Source organism: Lactuca virosa, chromosome 1 (assembly GCF_052849685.1).
Source record: "Lactuca virosa cultivar CGN04683 chromosome 1, Lactuca_virosa_CGN04683_v6, whole genome shotgun sequence".
Classification (NCBI taxonomy): Eukaryota; Viridiplantae; Streptophyta; class Magnoliopsida; order Asterales; family Asteraceae; genus Lactuca; species Lactuca virosa.
The window spans coordinates 314,199,123-314,216,258 of NC_136426.1; the positions used below are offsets into that span (position 1 = coordinate 314,199,123).

Here is a 17,136-nt window from a genome sequence, read left to right on the forward strand (position 1 = left end):
ATTGTTAGTTGGTGATATTGTTAAATTAAGCTTGTTAAAGACCCTTATGCATTAACTATAACTATTTTCCTGTTAATTGCTAAGTGATTAAGTTGCATGAACATCTCTTAATTGCTTATCTCATATAATTTATGTGAACACAATACTATATGCCTAGGAATAATGAACATGAAACTAGGATTAATTAGAGAATGGGTAAATTAATGTGTGAGCTTGTATGATACACCATCAACAAGAGGTTAATTGAATCACCAAACTTAATTAGCTAGCTACAAGTCTTATTTAACCTGAATAATCAACCTAGGAAATCTATTAGTTTAATCAACTGGCCATTGTTTGAATTGGTATGTTTTCTAAGGATTAGTAATAGCGAATGCGAATCTAATCACTAGAGTCGGTAACCAATAACAATTAATCTATTATATCATCATAAAAATTAACCATAGGAGTAAATAAGTTGAACTTAAACAGAAACCCTTTTGGACCATTGAATTTAGTTTGTTTTTATGTGTTTTCAGCTTTTAATTGAGTAGTTAAGTTTTAGTTAAGTTTCTAGTCTTGTAAAACTAGAGAAACCCCTATTTTCTATTACTTGTTTTTAGTTAATTCTAGTTTTTAGTTTTAATTTTCCATTCCCTGAGTTCGATACCCTATTTATTTAACTACACCACAATTGACAGGTCCACTGCCTTTGTGTGTCAATTTTATAATTAAAAGTAGGATTAAAACTAGTAGAATTTACACACATCAAGTTTTTGGCGCCGTTGCCGGGGAACGGTTCAAAAAATTAGCACTAATTTCTAGTTTTATAGATCCTCTGTGTGAGATTTATCTTGCACAAAGTTATTTTTAGGTAATTTAGTTATTAGGTTTAGTTTTAATAGTTTTCTGTTTTAGAAATTTAATTAAATTTTTTTTTCTGTTTCTGCCTTGAACTCGCCGAGTGCAGTCGAAGTTACTCGGCGAGTCCATTGCAGTTTTGCACTTTTTATTTTTATTTTCTTTTTGTTCTTTTTACGCGTTTTTCTTACTTTGGTTGCAGTTGTTACATGACCCGAGGATCCAATACGTCTTTGGTTCCTCCACTTGAAGACCCGGAGTCCGCTTTAAGGAAGAACAAAGGAAAAGCCATTGGAGAATCCGCTTCTTCAAAGAACTCACCTTTGAAGAATCTCAAATCCGTTTTTAGCAAGAAGAAAAGCAGCAAATCAGGAGCATCCAACACCTCTTCCTTGGCAAACGAAGACCCAATCAAGGAAGACATCGCGCACGAGTCCGAAAGGGAAGAAAGCGAATTCGGAGAAGGTAGTGATATAGAAGGTGACTTTGACAACACCATGGTGAACATCGATGAAGTTCCCATGGGCGAATGGAAGAAGAGGATACGGGATGATACCGGTGCGGGACTTGTGCAACCCGCAATTCCCGCGACTGCCACTTTTGAGCTTAAGGGTCACATTCTTGCTCAACTCAAGGAGATCCCCTTCTATGGAAAAGACCACGAAGATGCCTATAAACACTTGGATGAAGTCAATGATGTAGCTGATTATTTTAATGTTCCAAATGTGCCTCGCGAAACCCAGTTGCTTCGTATGCTTCCAGTTACATTCAAAGGTGCTGCAAAGGATTGGCTCAAGTCACTCCCTCCCGGATCCATCACTACATGGGCTAAGATGAAGGAAGAATTTATTGACCAGTTTTGCCCACCTTCGAAAATAGCCAAGTTGAAGAAAGCTATTGCCAACTTTGAACAACAACCTGGAGAGTCCCTTTATGAGGCATGGGAGAGATACAAAAGTCTACTAAGGAATTGCCCACATCATGATCTTAATAGCCAGCAAGAAGTCTCCATTTTCTATGATGGAGTCAATGTAACAACTAGGCAGCTCCTTGACTCGCAAGGACCCCTCACAAAGAAGGCACCCTCGGTGATCAAAGAACTAATTGAAGAATTCTCTAAGCATTCTAGAGAATACCACAATCCAAGGAATGATATGACCAAGGGATCGGCTTATGCAGCTTCTGAAGATTTGTCGGCAGTTATGGCAATGTTGAAAACCATGGATAGGAGGATGGATAAGATGGATCAAACAATCCATGCTATTCGGGTAGGATGTGAGAATTGCAATGGGCCTAATCTAACTAGAGATTGTGATTTGGACGAGAACGGGAATAAGAAAGTTCAAGTATGCTATTCTAGTGGTGATAGATTTGATGACGATTGGCGAAAACCTAAGAAAGAATGGCTCCCTTATGATGAGTACAAGAAAGCGAGGGAGGAGAAATTTAGACAAAAGGCAAGGGGTTTTTACCAAAAGGAGGAGCCGGTACAAGAAAAGAAACCAAATCTAGAAGACATGCTCACTAAATTTGTAGCTGCATCCGAAAAAAGACACAATGACCACGATGCTGCAATACAAGATACAAGAACAATATTAAGGAATCAGCAAGCATCTATTCACAACATTGAGAAGCAGCTGGGGCAACTTGCCCAACAAATGAATCAAAGAGCACCGGGAGAACTTCCTAGTAACACCGAAAACAATCCAAAAGGCGCACATATAAACATTGTCACAACTAGGAGTGGGAAGATTATAACCCCTCTGGCCCCTATTCAGATGGAAAACCCGAAGCTGGTACAAGAGAAGGAGGCAGAAGGGCAGAACCAAAATCAGACCCAGCTGAACACAGACCCTACTCGCCGAGTCCACGAAATGGACTCGACGAGTCCGACATCTGATCAGAAAAATGCACCTCCTGTTAAGCCATATCAGCCTCCACTGCCATATCCAGCCCGAGCTAGACAAGAGAAGAATGAAGAAGACTACCAGAAGTTTCTAGAACACATAAAGGCTCTTCAAATTAATTTACCATTCATAGAAGCGGTGGCTCAAATGCCAAAATACGCCAAATTTCTCAAGGATCTTCTAACTAATAGAAGGAAGATGGAAGAAGTGAAGAAGGTGGTCCTAAACGAGAACTGTTCAGCTGCTATGTTGAACAAACTTCCTAAGAAGAAAGGAGATCCGAGAAGTTTAACATTGCCATGCCAATTTGGAAACTTGGCCACCATTTACGCACTAGCTGATTCAGGGGCAAGTGTAAATCTCATGCCTTACTCGTTTTTCAAAAAGTTAGATCTCCCCGAGCCAAGACCCATTCGTATGGCAATCCACCTCGCAAACAAAACGGTTACATTTCCTAGAGGAATTTGTGAAGATCTTTTGGTGAAGGTGGACAAGTTCGTGTTCCCCGCGGACTTTATAGTTCTAGACATGGAAGCGGATCCCCAAGTCCCGATCATATTAGGAAGACCTTTTCTTAATACGGCAAGTGCTATCGTCGACATGCGAGATTTTAAACTTACCCTTCGGGTAGGAGATGAATCAGTCACATTTGGAGTTGATCAAGCCATGAAGCATGCAAGGAGTAGTGATGACACAGCATTTTCAATCGACATGTTGGAAGAAATGTTGGAAGACTGGAAAGAAGAAAAAACAAGCAAGTCCACCGTTTCATTTAAAGAAGAGTTTGATGCTGAAAGGGACCTGATGGAGTTAGAAAGACTGCTCGAGGAAGCTGAGTATGACGATCTGATCAGAACTGCAGAAAGACCGACTCGCCGAGTAGCCTCGATCGACTCGGCGAGTCCATTCGAAGAAACTCGAACAGTCGCGAATATTACACCATACTCGACGAGTCCCTTTACTGGACTCGACGTGTTCAACATTCAAAACGCAAAAACTGAGCTCAAGGCACTACCAGATCACTTGGAGTACGCATTTCTTGAAGATGGACAACAAAAACCTGTAATTATAGCTGGTGATTTGGCCGAACATGAGAAGGAGAGCCTTGTGAGTGTACTGAAGAAGAGACAAGGTGCTATAGCATGGAAGATAACCGACATAAAGGGCATTAGTCCGGCCTATTGTTCCTACAAAATCAACTTAGAAGATGGATCAAAAGCTGTAGTACAACGCCAAAGAAGACTCAACCCGAATATGCAAGAAGTGGTGAAAAAGGAGGTGGTGAAATTACTAGATGCCGGAATCATTTATTCAATCTCCAATAGTCCATGGGTGAGTCCGGTCCAAGTGGTTCCGAAGAAGGGAGGCATGACGATAGTGGCTAATGAAAACAACGAATTAATTCCAACAAGGACGGTAACCGGGTGGCGAGTTTGCATCGACTATAGGAAGCTAAATGAGGCCACATGCAAGGATCACTTTCCATTACCTTTTATCGATCAAATGCTTGAGAGGCTTTCTGGTCATCTTTATTATTGTTTTCTCGATGGGTTTTCGGGGTACTTTCAAATTCCAATCGACCCACAAGACCAAGAGAATACCACTTTTACATGCCCGAGTGGAACATTTGCATATAGACGCATGCCCTTTTGGGTTATGCAATGCACCAGCTACTTTCCAAAGGTGCATGATGGATATCTTTCATGATATGATCGAAAAGTTTATGGAGGTTTTTATGGATGACTTCTCGGTTTTTGGGTCCTCTTTTGAAGATTGCTTGTCCAACTTGGATCTAATGCTAGCAAGATGTGAGAAGACCAACCTTGTTCTCAATTGGGAGAAATGTCATTTTATGGTGAAGGAAGGCATTGTGTTGGGTCACAAGATCTCTAAGAAGGGGATAGAGGTGGATAGAGCAAAGGTTGATACGATAGCCAATTTACCACCTCCATCAAATGTCAAGGGAGTAATGTAACATCCGAGAATTTGGGTATATCTGTTTAACCCTTCCTCTTCTCCAAATTGCCAAGAGAAGCCCCTTTATGGAAATGTTGCAAAGGAGTACGCTGGGCGTACTGAAGAGTACGCTGCGCGTACTCATTCGCTTTTAATAAACACGGACTCCATGAAGTACGCTGGGCGTACTAAAGTTACGCTGGGCGTAACCGACCCAGATGCAAAACCCTAATTTAGACTTGAGCCCTATATAAAGAAGGTTATGGCCTTATCCTCAGCCACCATTTGAGTGAGTGAAACCCTAAAAGAGAGCCAACCTTCGTTCTAAGCTTGTGTGAGTGTTTTTGGAGCTAAAGTGCCTTTGTGTGTTAGTAAAGAAGAAGAGGAGATTCTTGTGAAGGCTAGAAGTTGGAGTTCAAGCTTGGATCTGAGTTCTACAGAGGGAGAAGCTTCACTTGGAGGTAAAAATCTCAGAACTTTCCTTGTTGTTATGGTTGTGTGCTTCTTGGACCAATTTTAGGGTTTTTGGTCCCAAGCTTGAGGCTTTATGAGTTGATGCACTCCAGAGCTTAATAACCTGTCCTTTTAAGTGTTTCTTGTGGTGGAGAACCATAAAAATAAGGCCTTGATCGTGTGAATCTACCCATGCATGAGTTATGAGCACTTTGGGTTAAGAAAGCAAGAGTTTTCATGTGTTGTGGCCTTATCAGCCATGCAAAGGCTTAAAGTTGTTAACTTTATGGAGTAAGAGATGTTAGGAAGTCCAGATCCAAGAGTTGAGCTAAGGTCTTAACGGGTTAAGACCCAGAAAATGGATTAAGCAAGCCTGATGGTACGCGCCGCGTAATTCCAGTACGCCCCGCGTACTCGGTTGAGGTCCCCTATCAGTTCCTTGAGCGTTTGGGTACGCTGAGCGTACCAGGGGGTACGCCCCGCGTAACTCCTTCTGGGGGTTTTTGGGCTAAGCATTTTGTTGGGCCTTGAGTGTTGGGCCGGGAGTTTGGACCTCATGTAATAGAGTCTTGGACTAGAGAAGTGTATGTATGTGCTTTGGGCCTTTGGTTTGGACTTGTCTTTTTGGTTGGGATTTGGACCGTGTGAGGGCCCATTTATTATTGGGCCTTGGTGGGCCCAATGGACTTAGGGCATTAATGGGCGGATAGGTGGTCTATCTTTAGACCCAATAAGTGAGAGGTTGGACTTAGCTCCTAATTGAGATTATTGTGGGTTTGGCACAGAGTTAGAGTCCGGTGTGTAGCAGCAGTGATTATAGGAGCTGTTCTTCATCCAAGGTGAGTCTTCTCACTATACTTTACCTAGAGTGGTAATTAGAGTTATGTGACAGAGTATTTTGTATGCTTTTGCATGATGTGATTTCTATGTGATTTATGCTATGTATGTTACAGAGTTTACAGAGTTAGGACCGGAAGGTCCACAGAGTTAGGGCCAGAGGGCCCACAGAGTGATGGGACTGGAGGGTCCCACTGAGACACATTGACCAGAGGGTCAACAGAGTTATAGCCTCGAGTGGCTAATATGTGTTGTGTGTGGTATTTTGGGGAACTCACTAAGCTTTGTGCTTACCGTGTTATGTGTTTTGTGTTTCAGGTTTTCTCGAGATCGCGGGACGGCACCGGCTTGATTGTACACACCAGAGAAAGAGTTATATTTTGAGGATCCTGGATTATTAATGGAGTTGTGCTCTGTAATTTGAATAAACGAGATTTTATACAATTTGTTATGAAAAGTATGCGGTTTTAAAATGAAAAATCTATTTGAAAATTTACGGCGTTACAAGTAAGAAGCTTTCTAGGCCATGCAGGATTTTATCGCCGATTTATTAAAGATTTTTCAAGGATTGCTAGGCCCTTGACTCAATTACTCTTGAAGGACGCCCCATTTGATTTTTCCAAGGAATGTCATAAGGCATTTCATTTGCTAAAGGAAAAATTAACCACCACTCCTATCATGATAGCACCAAATTGGAATTTTCCTTTCGAGCTAATGTGTGATGCTAGTGATTATGCTGTGGGTGCTGTTTTGGGACAAAGAATTGACAAGCATTTTCAGCCAATCTATTATGCAAGCAAGACATTGAATCCGACTCAAGAGAATTACACTACTACCGAGAAGGAGCTGTTAGCAGTGGTATACGCTTTTGACAAGTTCCGGCCATACTTAGTCTTATCCAAGACAATCGTTTTTACCGATCACTCCGCGTTGAAGTATTTATTTGCCAAGCAAGATGCGAAGCTGTGACATCCCCATTTTCACGGCCAGAAAAGACCGATTTTGTTTATGCTTTATAAAAATCAGAGTACCTCTTTTAATAAAAATGTTGCGGAATTTGTTCCCAGTAAAACATGATAAATACGTTATCAAAGCATTTCCGAAGAAAAGTATTTTTATTCATTTTAAAACATTTGGGATGTCATTGTCAATACAAAAACATAAACATAAACAGAACTTACATTTATTTACACTAGTGATCTACATCTCTTTTAAATCTCTCAGTGTAAAGTAGCTTCGTATCGACACCTGTGATACAAATAAACTGAGTGGGTCAGGTTGGGAAACCTGGTGAGTACATAGGGATTTCAATCCCACAATGTTATAACATATATATAATTTAGAACTCACAAAATATATAATTTCACCATATATGTATAAGCAACTCTTATCCCACCCCGTCGATCCTCACAACGAGACTATCCATACTCTCAAACCTAAGTTTAACCGTTTTACCTAATCCATACTCCCGGATCAGAAATGAACGGCTTTACCTAATCCATACTCTCAGATTAATGACGAATGGTTATGTCTAATCCATACTCTCGGACTAGGGACGAATGACTAATCTATACTCTCGGATTAATGACGAATGACTATGCCTCAATCCATACTCTCGGACTAGGGACGAATGACTATGTCTTACTCCATACTCCCGGACTAAGGACAACTGACTATGTCTTAATTCATACCCCCGAATTAATGACAGTTGACTATGTCCAATCCATACTCTCGGACTAGGGACAATGACTGTGTCTAATCTATGCTCCCGGATAAATGACATATACTAAAGTTCTATTCTTTGAGTATAACTCACTTGTACTCGTAAGAAAATACTACCCAATATTCCTCATAATTAATTTAGGTCTACCCTTTATCCTAAATCATCATATATAATCAGGTATGTTCTTTAACACGTATTTCAGGCAACATCAATTAACTCGCACATAAACATATAATTAATACTTCAATCAATACTTGTATTAAAATCATGTTCATGAAAGGGACTATGCACTCACCTGATACGGTGGTGACTCGGTACTTGGACAACACTTCGTTAATCTTAAAACAATTTCCCTCGACAAAACCTAGTATCATTACCACTAGGGTTTAGTTCAATATTTACTGAGACTAATTTAATAGTCTAGCTGTTATTATTATTATATAAGCGTTAAACAACACTATATAACTCATAATAATAGCCCAAATAATTATTTTAAGGTCCTAATAATGTTACTATAATTAATTAGAAGCTATATTAAAAATAGCGTAGGCGTAGCTCACTTACAGCGGGTTTTTCGCAAAACCGGGCTTCGCTGGAGCAGCGTTTCCAAGCCGAAAGACCCTTTTTCTCGGGACTCCGGGAGACTCGGGGCTTCCTTCGGGTGCTAGGGGGTTTACCTAGGCTTTTAGGGGGGTTAGGGAGCTTAGAGAGATAGTATAGAGAGAGAAAGAAGAGGGTTGAGGGGTGAGGAAAGGAGGGAACACGACACCTCTATTTATAGGGTGAAATCCTGACGGACTCGCCGAGTCGGTTCACGGACTCGCCGAGTCGGTGCCACGTGTCATCACCTGATGGCTTTTCTTGGGGAGAAAGCCTTGGCCCATATTCAGCCACGTCACCCCTTTTTACAGCAGCACCCTGCCGACTTCTAAACCCCGTAACTTTCGCATACGAGCTCCGTTTTCGACATTATTTTCTTCCACTCGTAGGTAAAAACAAGATCAACAACTTTCATTTAGACTCCGTCGGCTAATTCTCGACCGATCTTAAATTTACAGTACGAGGAGATTAGACTGCTAAATGACCGCGAAGAATTCGTAACTCCTTCATACGGAATCCGTTTTCGTATGTATTTTTACCGTTGAGTTCCTATTAATGAGATCTTCAACTCTCATTTAGGTCGCGTAAGCCAAAAACCGCTCGAACTAAAATTCGAGTTTCGGGCTGTACACTGCTAAGCCGAAACTTTGAAAAATCATAACTTCCTCATACGAAGTCAGATTTGGGCGTTCTTTTTATGGATTTTCTTGTTTTAACATACTCTACGACTTTGGTTTAGACTACTAAGGCTGAAAAAGTCTTCTATCGTAAATTCACTTTTTACGTTTCCCGGTGCCGTGCCGGTTTTGCTGTAAAACTTCGATGGGCCATAACTTCTTCGTTATAACTCGGATTTCGGCGTTCTTTATATGTACGGAACCCTTGAGACATATTTTACAACTTAGTTAAGATTATTTATTCTAAATAACCTTTTGTCGAAAAGTCGTTTTCGACTCCTATTATCTCTAATTTGACTAGCCCGGATCTACGGGCGTTACAGAAGCCCAGATTGATACGTTGGGTCCTACTTCTACAAGAGTTTGATATCGAAATTCACGATAAAAAGGGGATGGAAAACGTAGCTGCCGATCATTTATCAAGACTAGAGAACCCACTTTTGGAGAAGCTAGAAGAAGATAAAATTGGGGATGATTTTCCCGATGAGTATATCTTGGTAGTAGCGGGAGAAGTGTCATGGTTTGCGGATATAGCAAATTATTTAGCAACCAAATACACCCCAAAAGATTTGACTCGCCAACAAAAGAAGAAATTCTTTTCGGAAATTAAATACTACTTTTAGGACGAGTCATACCTTTTCCGAAGCTGCGCGGATGGAATGATACGAAGATGTGTATTTGGAAAGGAAAGTCAAGAAATTTTGGCACATTGCCATAGTGGACCCGCCGGAGGACATCATGGAGCACATTAAACTGCAAAGAAGATTTTTGATATTGGGTTCTATTGGCCTACAATTTTCAAGGATGCTGCTCAATATGTCAAGGAATGTGACTCATGCCAAAGAGCGGGAAATATATCATCCCGAAATGAAATGCCCCAACAAAGCATCCAAGTGTGTGAAGTATTTGATGTGTGGGGGATTGACTTCATGGGACCCTTTCCCGTGTCTAAAGGAAACAAATACATCTTGGTGGCGGTTGATTACGTATCTAAATGGGCGGAGGCACAAGCATTACCCACTAATGATGCTCGGGTGGTGGTACGATTTTTAAAGAAATTATTTTCACGATTTGGAGTTCCTAAAGCTCTCATTAGTGACCGGGGCACTCACTTTGCCAATGATCAATTAGCAAAGGTGTTGCAAAAATATGGTGTTCACCATAGATTTTCAACATCCTATCATCCTCAAACGAGTGGCCAAACCGAAGTAACGAATAGGGCGTTGAAGAGAATACTAGAAAGATCGGTTGGGAGTAATAGAAAAGAGTGGTCGGATAAGCTTGATGATGCACTTTGGGCTTTCCGAACAGCCTTTAAGACACCTATTGGTACTACACCATATAGGCTAGTCTATGGAAAAAATTGTCACTTACCGGTTGAAATAGAGCACAAGGCTTATTGGGCATTAAAGGTGTGCAATTTTGATTTGGCTGAACTTAGAACTAACCGTTTAATGCAAATGAATGCCTTGGAAGAGCTTAGGAATGAGGCTTACACTAGTTCCTTAATTTACAAAGAAAAGACCAAGAATTGGCATGATAAGAGACTCAAGGGTAATAAAGATTTTAAAGAGGGACAAAAGGTGTTACTTTTTAATTCAAGGCTCAAACTATTTCCGGGCAAGCTAAAGACACGATGGGATGGTCCGTTTATAGTAAAGAAAATTTTTCCACATGGAGTTATTGAGCTACTATCAAGAGAAGGAACTCCTTTTAAGGTTAATGGTCATAGGGTGAAAAAATATGAAGAAGGAATTCCAAGGAATGAAGAACTTCAAGAAGGGCTGCTACTGGAAGGGATTACAGAAACGTAGAGCGGGAAGGAGTCCAACTAATGACTCCTTAAAAAGAAGCGCTTCCGGGAGGCAACCCGCGTTTAGAGTTTGCTTTCTTTTCTTCTCTTTTTCGTTTTTTTTTATTTTTATTTTGCTTAGGATTTGTTTTTATCAATCTTCTTCTATGTTCAAAATGATTGCTTGAGGGCCAGCAATGCTCAAGTGTGGGGTGGCATACATTTCATTTTACAAACTCAAAATTTTTCACAGAATGAAAAACTCGACGAGTCCCTAAGGCTACTCGACGAGCCCATTTCAGAAACACAGAAAAATCGTTGAATCAGGCATCTACTCGCCGAGTAGGTCCGCCTACTCGACGAGTACATATATTTACCCGAAAGAAAATTATTTTTATTACATTCTGTAAAAGAGGGGTTTTTACCCTAATTTGCAAACATTCAGTCATTCATACGAGCCGCCTCCCCTTACTCGACGTGCAAACACTCTCAAGCATCCATCTTGATTTTTCTCTTCTTCTGCAATTTTAACCAACAAGGTAACAACTTTAGCTCTTAATCCTTTACAAGTTTCGATCTTTGGTGTAATAACACCTTTAATTTCTGGAAAATCCCGATTTTGGGAAAACTTGAATTTTAGGGTTTTGATTTTTGACAAATTAGGACGTTTTAGACATAATTTTTTTACATTCATATGCTCCTGGAATATTCCGCAGCAAACCCCTACAATAATTTATGGATTTGGCCGGTTGATTTCATCAGAACGGATTTTGGATTCGAGCAGTTCGTCCTACTCGCCGAGTAGTTCATGGACTCGGTGAGTCGATACTGCTGATGCCCAATATTCAGCAATTTTTAATATTTTTCGGTATTTCGCTTGTGGTTTTCTTGTTTCTCTGCTGTGCAGGAACCATGTCTAGGAGAGGACAAAGCTCACGAGGAGGCGGTTATGGGGACATCCCATGGTTGACTTTTCCAAGCATCGCCAACAAGTCTACACTCACACGAACAAAGAACAAGCTGGAGGCTTTGAGGCGGAAGGAAATATATGTTGCCAATGAGTTGGACTGGTCATGGATGGGGTAAGCTGGGCTGGAAGAAGCACTAAGCCATTATTTGATCAAGTCTTGTGAAATAAATGGGGTACAAATAATCTGTGACGGGTGGAGTCGGTTGTTTAAGCTGCAAGAGCCGGTATATCAAGAGCTTTGCTGGGAATTCTTTGCTACCATCTCTTTCCATGGTGGTGATGACTACTATAGTCCAAACATCATTTCATTCTGCCTTGGAGGAGAGTATCGCCAGTGTAGCATGGCAGAGCTGGCATGGAGGCTGGGAATTTATGATTAGAATGAGATCATGTCTGAGACTTTCGAGTCATTTTTAGAGCAGTGCCACAAAGACTTGCCCGAGGGTGTTGTTGCCTCTACTTGGTGGAACACCATTGCCAACCAAGTCTACATCCCTTCATCCGCTCAAGAGGGGATGATCCGCTCCCCGATTCATCGCCTAATACATCGTCTGATCGCGAGCTCTATAAACATGCGAAAGGATGACGATAAAGTCCCCACTCTTGACATCTTCTACATGTGGAGTATTATTACTCCTGATGTATTTTGCAACTTGCCATATTGCATGGTAAAATACTTGGAAGAGGGGGCAGTGAAAGAACGAGTAACTTCAAAAATCAATGGTGGCATGTTTGTGACAAGGCTTGCGAGAACCTATGGCATTTTGGACCGACCAGAGGCACGAGTGTTGACTATGATTCCTAGTCCTCCCTTCACCACAACTTTATTTAGGAGGGCTAGGATCATTGAGGATTATGGAAGGGGCCATGTTAGCATTCCTAATGATGATGAGCCATTGGTGTCGAAAGAACCAGGAAGGAGGGTAAGGCGAAGGAGAGAGCGGGTACCACGAGACCCACCGGTTATTCCAGTGGATGAGGAGCTCCCTATGGATTGGTATAATGTGGAGCAGCGAAGGTACCAAGACGATCTCGGGCGGAGCGTGAACTATGTCAACGAGTCATTTACTTATTTATTTGACCAAATGCATTTTGCGCCAAGGCCCGGGCCCGGATTCCCGTATGTGCCTAGTTGGGATGAAAGGGTGCAAGCGAGACGAAACCAAGTGGGTGGAAGTGGAACCAGAGGAGATGAAGACGAGGAGGAAGATTGATGTGTTATTTTATTGTGTTTTTGATGTTTAAAACTATTTATTCTTATTTGTGTTGGGTATTGAACTTGTAGGATATTTAAGTAGGTATTTGTTTTCTTTTATTACTTGTGGTTGCTTTCTTTTCAGATTGGAGGATGGGATGCATGCATGAGTCTTAATTGTCAAGTTTAGAGTGAAGATCGGGTCTAGATGAGAATGTGCATGAGTTAGGGTCGAGTCAGTTCTCAAGGAGGGTCTTAGAGTGTTATTTGTTGAAGAAAAAATGAAGAAAATACACTGAGTTATTATACCCAGCCATATCAGAAACGTAACCCAACAGTAGAATATTTTTTATTTTTTTTACTCAGCGATGGACTCGCCGAGTGCACATTACCTACTCGACGAGTCCGAGTTCAATTTCACGATTTCTCTGCTTGATACGCTGCTGCTCGACGTGTTTCCGTATAGACTCGACGAGTTTATAGTTTTTTTTTTCATTCTCAAGGCCTATATTCTGCTCATATTCACTACGGGTCGAGCTCATATTCCTTAGAGTTTTAATTTTTGAAGATTTCCGAGTATTTTTCCTGCATTTTTGGAGCTTTCCCACACAAGATATGACACACCCAAGACATGGATGAGCTGTTCCCATGTCTAAAGTCAATGGAAGATGGAGCTTTAAATGAAGAAGATCGACCTTGCCACTACTACCCCAAGGGAGTTTATTTCAATTCCCTCTCTATGTTTTTATTATTCTTTATCATGCATAATATGCAATGGGGACATTGCATAAATTAAGTGTGGGGTAGGGGGTTGGTTACATTAGTTAGAATTTTAGTTAAATTTTGAAATTTTGCATAAAAATTGCTAGGGCTAAATTAGAAAATTTTGGTAAAGCAATTAGGAATCATGCTAGTGTTATGTTTGATGATTGCATGAAGACCCAAATGTTTAGTTGAGCCTATATACATTCTAGTGCATTTATGGCCTCCTTTATTCTAGTGAAATCATGGGACAAAAACACAACCTCGCTTAGTTTGAGGGATGCAATATGTTTAGCATCGTATACCAGAAATGTATCCAGGAAAATTTTTATCTTTAATCAATAAAGGTTGAAGTTGAGCGTCCTTGCTTAAGCATGTAGGTTTTGAGTGAGAAAAAGTGAGTTACATGAGAGAATTACAAGAAAAGTTTGAAGAAATTTTGGAGCAGTTAAAATAAATATCAAAAGATCAAAATTCCAAAGTTCAAAAGTTGAAGATACCCAAAAATCAAAGAAAATCAAAAAGGTGGCAAATTTTGAATAATTCAAAGAAATTAAAATGCAAATTATCAAGAAAGTGAAGAGTTTCAAAAAGCTCCATAGTGGTATCGAAAATTGTAATTTTTAGAATATGTATGCTTGGGTTGCTCAACCAAAAATACCTTGAGACTTGGAGGTTTTCTGTGGATGGATTCGGAGGGATGCATAAAATGAGCATTGTTCAAAAGAAGTGGGCGAGTGTTTATGAGGATTGTGAGTATTTAGGATGAGGGGGGTCGTTTAGGAAAAATTTAGACACAAATGCATGCATTGCGGTCTTGGCATAATGGCTGGGTTTGATTGGGATTGTCTTATGTGATACTAGTGTGTTAAAATTCAGTTTTGCTTGGGGGCAAGCAACAGTCAAGTGTGGGGTATTTTGATATTTGCATATTTAGCCATATATTTAGTATAAATTTGTATCAATTATTAGCTAATTATTTGCATATTATGGACAAAAGGTACTTATTATTGTTCAAATTATATTTTCAGTCAAAAAAAAAAGAAGCTCGGAAGCTAAAGGAAGCAGGAGACATGAATAGAAGCTCGGAAATGGGAGAAAGAAGAAAAAGGATTAATTCTGAAGCTACTCGGTGAGTAGGGTCGTCTACTCGATGAGTAGACACGAAGGTTCACGAAGAAATACGAGAAGTCCTTGCCGCATACGGATTCAAAAAAGGGACTCGTCGAGTCAGTTATCTACTCGACGAGTAGCCCCTGTTTTGAGAAAACTATAAAAAGACTTCACAAACCCGAATTGAGGACTCTCTGGCTTTTTGGAGAACTTACTTGGCGACTAAGGAACTTGCTGGAGATCAGAAGAACGTGTGAAGAACCCTAATCCTTCATTCTCAAGAGATTAAGGCACTTTAGGTTTAATTTTCCACTTTACCTTGAATAGAATTATGTTAGGTTTAATTGAATTCGTTTTTAAGCTTTCATACACTGAAATCATGAACTAATTTCGTTAGTTTCTGTTTGGGGAAGACAAATTTGCTCCTATGGTTTAATTTACTCTTTTTGATTAATTGTTAGTTGGTGATATTGTTAAATTAAGCTTGTTGAAGACCCTTATGCATTAACTATAACTATTTTCTGTTAATTGCTAAGTGATTAAGCTGCATGAACATCTCTTAATTGCTTATCTCATATAATTTATGTGAACACAATACTATATGCCTAGGAATAATGAACATGAAACTAGGATTAATTAGAAAATGGGTAAATTAATGTGTGAGCTTGTATGATACACCATCAACAAGAGGTTAATTGAATCACCAAACTTAATTAGCTAGCTACAAGTCTTATTTAACCTGAATAATCAACCTAGGAAATCTATTAGTTTAATCAACTGGCCATTGTTTGAATTGGTATGTTTTCTAAGGATTAGTAATAGCGAATGCGAATCTAATCACTAGAGTCGGTAACCAATAACAATTAATCTATTATATCATCATAAAAATTAACCATAGGAGTAAATAAGTTGAACTTAAACAGAAACCCTTTTGGACCATTGAATTTAGTTTGTTTTTACGTGTTTTCAGCTTTTAATTGAGTAGTTAAGTTTTAGTTAAGTTTCTAGTCTTGTAAAACTAGAGAAACCCCTATTTTCTATTACTTGTTTTTAGTTAATTCTAGTTTTTAGTTTTAATTTTCCGTTCCCTGAGTTCGATACCCTATTTATTTAACTACACCACAATTGACAGGTCCACTGCCTTTGTGTGTCAATTTTATAATTAAAAGTAGGATTAAAACTAGTTGAATTTACACACATCACAAACCGTAAAAATTAAGAAGAAAACATATGTAACACCCAGTTCCAGGTAAGCATCACTTCTGTTTCATCAATTAACTTTTTAAGGATGAAAGCCTTGGTCACGACGTGAGCACTTGTATATCACAACGTGATGGTGCCAGGGAAGAACACGCATCCATTTGGTTGTCACGACGTGACCACATGTTGGTCACGACGTGACAACCCTCGCCTGTCAAAACACTGATTTTGGGCATTGTCCCTCTATTTAAGGGAAGTGAGGGCTAAGGTTTACACACCCTCAACCTCCATCACCTCCCTTCACCCTCAAAGAAACCTTAATCCTCCATTTTGATCTTTAAGCTCCTTTTTGGTGATTTTTAAGCTTTAAAGAGTAATAGAAGGCATTTGGTGCATCATCTCAGCTAGCAAGCCACTTTTTCATCATCTTAAGCTGCATTAGGACTCTTGTAAGTCCTCAAGTTCCTGCCTTTTTAGATCAAGCATGTTATATTTAGGGTTTGGTTCACTTTTCTCATCTTTTGAGGGAGTTTGAGTGTTAGAAACTCAAAAGGTTGGAAACTTTATGAGTTCTTGTGACTCATTTGTATCCCTTTCTCCCATACTGGAGTTTTAATAAGATTTGGGTTCCATGCATGGGATTTGATCTCATTTTCCTTTCATATTGATCTAGTTGGTGTTTAATACATGCATTGGACATGTATGTCTAAAAATCTATGATTTTTATGGTATTTTGAGATGAAGGTAGCCTTCTGGGAAGTTTGGTTGTCTGGCTTGAATGATTAAGAACTTAAGTCGTTAATGTATTCTGAGATTTTAGTAAGTTGATTAATCTTTAATATTTTAACCTAATTTAATATTCAAGGCTAGGATCCTCAAATACAATTCGAAATTAAGAAGAGGGATGTCGTAATCTAATTGCAAATTTATTTTAGGTAGGTAAAGCACTTTACCAATTTCAATCTACTATGAAATTCCTAGATCTTTTGAGATTCATCTAATTGTTCAATGACATGTTTAATCTTGAATTATGCTCTTCAATTTGTGACTAGGAAGTTGAGGATCACAAACAAGATGCGAATAACCATGTAATCCCGTGCGACAACCTCAT

The 17,136-nt window shown here is 39.7% G+C and overlaps 1 non-coding gene across 1 annotated transcript; it reads right to left on the reverse strand.

Moving 5' to 3' along the window:
• Window positions 1-1,721: 1,721 nt before the first annotated feature.
• On the reverse strand, window positions 1,722-1,828 carry LOC145151757 (small nucleolar RNA R71). The gene has a single exon (XR_013732313.1). It is a non-coding gene; the product is annotated as a small nucleolar RNA R71 (small nucleolar RNA).
• Window positions 1,829-17,136: the final 15,308 nt, after the last annotated feature.